The following is a 7,515-nucleotide window of genomic DNA, read 5'->3' as shown; positions in this document are numbered from 1 at the left end:
TACTTTATTATTATTATTATTTTGTTCAATACACATAGTGACCTAATTATCATCCCGCATGTCGTGACAACAAAAAACAATGTGAGGTCGTGTGTTATAGTTATTTTACAACAAGTGATCTTAAGCTAGGGTTTTATATATATATATATATATATATATATATATAATATTGTGCGGTCTGAATGGTGAGAAAGTACAGGGAATTTGGGAACTGATAGGAATTTAACAGCACTTGAATGTAGCAATATAACAAAGTATATCACTCGAGAGAGAGATAGCAAAATTAAACATTGTATTACAGAAAACTACACAAATAGAAACAAAAATCTAGAAAGTGAGAACACAACTACAGCTCTTTACCTCATGCCCTCATTCCACACAAAGCAAAATCACTTTCTTTTCCCACTTAACAAACCACAAAGATTTTAAACAAAAGTAAATACATACTCTCACATCTTCAGGTTATGTTATGAATGGTTTGGCAAAATCCCTTTATGATGCCAATAAACTTGAACCTCTTGAGGGAAATCTGGAGGGGAATGAATGGCAAAATTTATTCAAACACAAACACACATACATCCAGCAGAAAATGAAGATCCCGGTCAGATAGATTTGTGTTGTGTCATTAGGAGTCTTGCAAACTACCAGTAGTAATTATTGCTTCTAACTCTAAAGCAGTACATTTTTTTCAGCCCCGATTTAATTCTAATACAAAAAGCCAACAAACAAACAAACATGTAATAAATAACCCATGACACTTCTCTATTAAAAAGTTTTAAGGTTGAGACCAATTTTTGTATATTATCATATATCATTGCACCACATTATATATGATCAGTATGTATGTGATTCTGTACCAAAAACAATGCTTGTTTCTCTATTTTGGTCTTGTTTGACCATGGAACCCAGCATAGAAAGATCCAGTAACTTGGGAAACTGTACACTTGAGTTTTTGTTCTTTTGTTCTTGATGTCAATAAAGGCTTTTTATGGTAACTTTCCCAAACAAATGATGGTTATGTAGATAGCGTCTGCAGTTATTTAGCTGCGATCCTTAAGCAGCCAATTAAATGATCCTACTCAATGTGTGTTTGAGGACGAAGACAAATTCTTTTCCAATAGTTCTGAACATCTCAGTATTGCTCTGATAGTACATATGGACATTTTACAGTTGTTTAGTGATTTTAGTATAGCCAATTCCTGTTTTGTGCAGCTCAACAACATTTTGTCACACATCATTACTGTGTCCTCGGGTTTTTCCCATAGTGATAAAGGACTATAGAAATCTGGCTCGTGTGTCCCTCATATTTGTGCCGAGTGAAACTGAAGGTCATGGGTTTCCCCTTGTGTTCCTATTTACTCATGTGAAAATGTATGACATTAATGGGAATATAATGAAAGTGTTTTCGTCGGTCATCCGACGTGACGTCGAGAGTGATCGACTGAAAGGGAATTTAAGATTTGCTAGGAGAATTTCTATGGGTGCCAATAATTGTGGCACGTTTCTTTTCTCTCTTTTTTTTTTTGGTTAATTACATCATAAATATCATAAATTTTAAAATAATTTTGCTTCAATTTAAAGTTACATTTTTAGGAATATTTTAAATGAGTGACTGAAGGAGGTCACACACCAGCACAATTCAAAATTGTGAGTTATCACACCTCGCTTTGTCCTTTCATACATTTCAGTCCCAGATCATCTGTTTATTTACAGAGAAACACTCCATGAAATTATATTAAAGACAATAACATACCACATTAAGTCAAGGGCCATGTTATCAAGCACCAAAGAGAATGTCACATGTTTATCTGTGAGTGTGTGGCTGTGGCAAACGAGTCCTGGTAGGTCATTCACAAGATGAGAGGTGAAGAAATAAAAATCACAAAGCAAAATCAATCAGTAAACAGGAATATTGGAGTTATGCACATCTTGGCTGTCTCAAAGCTGATATGGGTGACAGTAGCTTCATTGTGCTGGTGTGTCGAGTTAGCGCCGTAAAATACAGCTATAACCTTTCCACCCGCAGCAAACTCATCCCAAATATCTTTGATTATGAAGCAGTTCGGGCCCTCAGGGGCCACAGCGTTTCCAGTTCAAACACTTTAAGCTCAGGAATGAAAGCGTTGAGGAGAGCAGCCCAATAACAACTGTGGCGATGATGAGGGGAGTTAAGGAGAGTGATGAGGAGAACAAGAGATTACGCCGCAGCGCAATAACAGCAGCTTTGTCCCGCGTCCTCACACCCTGCAGACGGGTGCAAATGTCGATTTCACGCCAGCCTCGAGCGTATGTGTTTTTCAAAGGGCCAAGCATCAGCAGTTTGTCATGTGCGCTTAAATATAGCCTGAAAAATGAAGCTCTACAAGTGAGTCTCTAACAAGCGGATGATGGCTCATCGTAGGATATGATTCCCTTGAGCTGAATAACTGAAGGGCTGAACAGGATGAAGCATCCTCAGTCATGGATCCAGATGGCCCACAGGTCTTCCTCTGAGTGGAAAGTGAACACTTCCTCTCCTGAACCCTACAGCGCTGCACATTTCTCAAGGCACTGTTGGTGTTTCTAAAATCAGATGTAACTAATATCATAGTATGGCAATTAACGACTACTAAGTATTTTTTTTATTGCTCTCACATATTTTTTCCCCCTCTGTATTGACATGAGCAACATACAGTAGCTACAAGAAGAATTTGGACACTTAGGTCAAAGTTAAAATGTTTGAATGTCACTGCATTGAAAGTAACAAAGTCCTTCTGCAAAGCATACTTTTCAAGCAAATTTGACAAAAATAAATAAATCAACAGATCTATTGTTAAAAAATTAAGACAAATATTGTGGAATTTAGTTGAGAAACGTTAATGGTTACTGGCTTAATACATACATTAAAAATCACCCAAACACCAGAAAAAATATCTCAGAAATAAGTTTTGAGAAAACCTTCAGCTGCATTTAGATTTAAGTAACAAGACTGGTACTCATTCGTCAAATTTACTTTTTGGCAAAAGCTATTTGCAATAAGTGCAATAAGATGCCATTTAGTGCAAATAATGGCAGATACTATTTTCCCCTCTGTGTATTGTAGTACATTATATATAATGTGCTACAATATTTATTAAAATCAAAAATGGATGCCGTTGTATTGGGACCTTACTTACTTACCATGTGTCACGGTTAATGTGCCAACCTGATCAATCAAATTTTAAAATTAAAGGCCTAATAAATACCCACTTTTCAAATATTTTGTTTGTTTTTATTTTAAAAATAAACACATCTCTGAGCTGATATGTGATGGGGAAAGGGAGAAAGAAGGGATTGGAAAAGGTTAAACCAGTAGGCCTATATATTGTTATGTAAATAAATGTTTACATTTTCTGAAACAAGTGTGTTTGCCCATGCAGAACACGTTGCCATAATCTAGGGTGTTTTGAGTTTAAGGTATTCTCCTTAAGGAATGAAAAAATGAAATACATTTCATGGAAGTTTTCTGAGCTATGATAGAGCAACCCCTAAGCAATAATATATTCTTGTTAAATTCTGTTATGACGAAATGCACAAATATGCATGTGTGTCATGTAGTCATGGCAAGTGTGAGTCGCACTTGAACCACAGTGGAGCTCCCCGTGATGGTGGTTTGTAGCAGAAAACCATGTGGCTGCAGAGAGTAGCACTGCTAAGTCATAAAGCCAACTTCCAAATCTCTATGAAATTTCAGAACTCCAGATGCACGTTATGCACTTTATTTTACAATTTGTGCACTTACTCCAAAAAGTCCTGAAAAAGTAACTACACACTCTAAAAAATGCTGGGTTGTTTCAACCCAACTTTGGGTCAAATATGGACTAACCCAGCTGTTGGGTTACATTTTTTAATTACATTTTTAACCCAAAAGTTGGGTTAGTCCATATTTGATCCAAAGTTGGGTTGAAACAACCCAGCATTTTTTTTTTTTAGAGTGCATGGGTTAAGTTTAGGGTTGGCTTAAGGGTTAGAACGTACTAATTAGCCAGTTATTGTAATAACTGTATGAAGTAAATAGTATACATGTGGAATGGGACTTAAAAAAAAAAAAAAACCTGGCCCCAAATGTTTATTGTTGAATAAAAAAATAAACATAAAAATCATAGAGAGCTACACATAATTATAGTGTTAAGACTAACCCAACTTTTGGGTTAAAAATTTAATGTTCATTTTTAACCCAAAATTTGGGTTAGTCCATATTTGATCCAAAGTTGGGTTGAAACAACCCAGCATTTTTTTTTTTTAGAGTGCATGGGTTAAGTTTAGGGTTGGCTTAAGGGTTAGAACGTACTAATTAGCCAGTTATTGTAATAACTGTATGAAGTAAATAGTATACATGTGGAATGGGACTTAAAAAAAAAAAAAAACCTGGCCCCAAATGTTTATTGTTGAATAAAAAAATAAACATAAAAATCATAGAGAGCTACACATAATTATAGTGTTAATGTCTGGTCTTCAGGTAGTCTTGTTATTGAATATCGTAGGGTAGGGGTTTGATTGGTCAAAGTTTGTATTTGGCAGATGTATGTTGAGAGAGCACTAAGAGCCACAAGCCTCATGCCTGCAGATAAACACGCAGCTAGTGAGCAGTGAAGGCCGTGCAGCAGGGACACAGTCATGCAGGACTAAAAGGTACATTTCTGGTTCATAAGCATGTCCTGTCAAGGTTAATCCATTAGAGACGGGCCGTCTGACTGCCAGCCGCTGCTGTGGCCGCTGTATTCCCACTGAAAACATCTTACACAGAGATGGGAAGATGTTCTGGGCAGCTCATTCTCTGTTCTGTAGACACACAGTATGACTCTTTATCACAGATCTGAAGTATCAGCAACAATTTGTGTTCTTCATACTAATGGCCGATACTGATATCTAGAGATTAAGGAAGCCAGTAAAAGATATAAACACAATCCTACTGAAATTAAAAGAACGCTTAAAATAAACATGCTCAAATATCAACCATTAGCCACTACATCGCTCTGTTACTAATATAGTTCTAGTTCCTAGTTCCTTTTTCATTTGAATTTAGTTGAAAATATATGAATAAAACATTTCATATTTAATAATTATTTAATAATCACCTTTTAATATTTGTGAACATTTATATCTTGATATACAAGATTATTTAAAATATTTTGGAAAGTGAAATACATGTAGTTTTATTATGTATGCTCTGAAGTTATATTCATTACATTAAGTGGTAAAATCAATATTTTACTTTATAACACAGATTAGATACGTGATTTATATTATTTATAAAATGGTTAGGTTTCATAACTTTTAGTAATATCAACTCATGTTTATTTGTTTTGTCAAATCTACGTGATTTCGGCATTTCTGTGTTCATTACAGAAATATGATGAGAAAAAGTAAATCGTTGGCTTTGAGAACAACTCTTAATTTCACTCCAGGTTTAAATAAATTAGTCAGGATGACTTAAAACCTGCATTGTAATGAAGCACACATTAAAAATTCACAACTGGTGTGACAAATATGCAGATTTGAACAGATATGCTAATGAGATGTTATTTGAGTGTTTTCTGACCAGTGGCCATTAGGAGGGTAGCTGACGGCACTGCTCTGCCCCTGACACATGAACCCGGATAAACAACTGCAGGCTGGACTCCAGTCTATCAGCCTTATGCCTCTGGAGCTCTGAGGAGCTCATAAAAAGTATTCTCTTTGTCGTGCCATTTCAGTTGGAATTACTTTTAGTATCACTTCTCACAGCACCCCCGAGACATCCTATCAGAAGACATTAACACAGGAGGTCTAATGAAGTTCCCTGGCAAGACCTGTGGGGCAATGGGGCAACCAAAGGAGGTGGTGTATAGATGAGATAAGATACCCTCTTGTTTGTGAAGATAACAGAGAAGAGGTGCAATTTCAACTGTATTATTTTTTTAATTTTTTTACTGTAAATTGAGCCCTGATATCAGGTCATACTCTTTGATTTGATTTGCTCAGTTGGAATAGTAGAAATTATGCAAATGGACGCAACAAGTTGCCACTTGTGAAAACCACACACATTAAAATGTATTAGATCAACGTGTGATCATGTTTTTCACACCCAAATGATTCCTAAAGTACAGAGGCCTGCACAAAACATGCAGAAGATAAAATGGATATAATGGCCACTAATTACGATTACATTCCCACAAACTTAATTTGTGGCCACATTTGAATTCGTTCTCTCATTTTAATTTAGTTAAATCGCAACCACAGTTTACCTAAAACGAGGAAACAAATTAGTAAGTTGTGTGAATAAATACTTACAATCTTGTTTTTTTCTGTCATTGGTCATGTGCGAGGCTTTGTGTAAAAGGACCGAAGCAACGTTAGAAGCAAAAGAAAAGCGTAAATGTCTTTGCACACTGAGTAGGAAATTCTCGTCCAAATTTTTCGCACGTTAAAAAATAAATACGGCCTCACGTTGTGTCAATCACGATTACTGCCTCCAAAACTTTAGTCCGTCACAAAAAAATTCGGACTTGATTTGCAGGTTTGATTTTCTGCATTTTCGCATCCGTAGCAAGCATTTTGATAGGAAAGGATGATGAATACGAAAAAAAACAAAACCTAATAACACATACGAAAATTTCAGACAAGGATAAGGTGTGCAAGGACCTTAATTCTGAGCTAATGGTTGCAATAGAGATTTTGACAAGCAGACCCCCCATACTGCTCAAGGGAATATTCAGTCCCCTCCTAATTAGTGTTTTAAATTTTACAACTTTCCTCCAACACAGATAGACTCCTATGATAGAGGAAACATTTTGTTAACAAAAACAATACAGGCTACAAAACAAACAGCAATTATGGTATGGAAGAAAAATAATGACAAAGTCTTTGAAACAAAAAAGCATGTTGAATTGCACTGAAAAGATAATGCATAGTATTAACAGTGTTTGCATGTTAATGCCTTGTATTTTCATGGCTTGCATTTTAAGGGGCTGAAATTTAACATAGTTGTTTATTTAAGCTGTGGATATTTCAATTCAAAACAATTTGCACACATTTTCATAATTAAAAAATGAAATAATTCATATTCACCTTCCAGAATTCACTTCCGAACTATTCAATCTGTTTAAAAATACGATGTATAATATTCGACAGGCAATTTTCACTTTCCAAATTCGCTTCCACAAATTCAGTGGTTAAAATTCGCCAGATAATTCGCCATTGCACATCCGGGATCTGCAGGAATAGCAGTAGAGCACGATGCGTGATCTCCAGCTGCTGTCGGTCGCTCACCAGCAGGTGGCGCAAGTGGCTGTTGATGAAGACCAAAACAACCGGTAGCACAAGTCATTGATTCACAAAAACTGATGTGCAGAAATGGAACAAGCAGTAGAAGTTATTATTATCAGGAACAGTATAAATATGCAGGGAAAATTATTGTGTTTACATTTAATTCAACATCATCGCTGTTACTCGTTCCCCCGTGTAGCCTACATGTTAGCAGCTTTCTCTAACTTTACTGAAAAGGAGGTTATAATT

The sequence above is a fragment of the Sinocyclocheilus anshuiensis genome, unplaced genomic scaffold, assembly GCF_001515605.1.
Source record: "Sinocyclocheilus anshuiensis isolate Anshui unplaced genomic scaffold, SAMN03320099.WGS_v1.1 scaffold35, whole genome shotgun sequence".
In the NCBI taxonomy this organism is placed as follows: domain Eukaryota; kingdom Metazoa; phylum Chordata; class Actinopteri; order Cypriniformes; family Cyprinidae; genus Sinocyclocheilus; species Sinocyclocheilus anshuiensis.
This window is presented reverse-complemented; position numbering follows the sequence as displayed.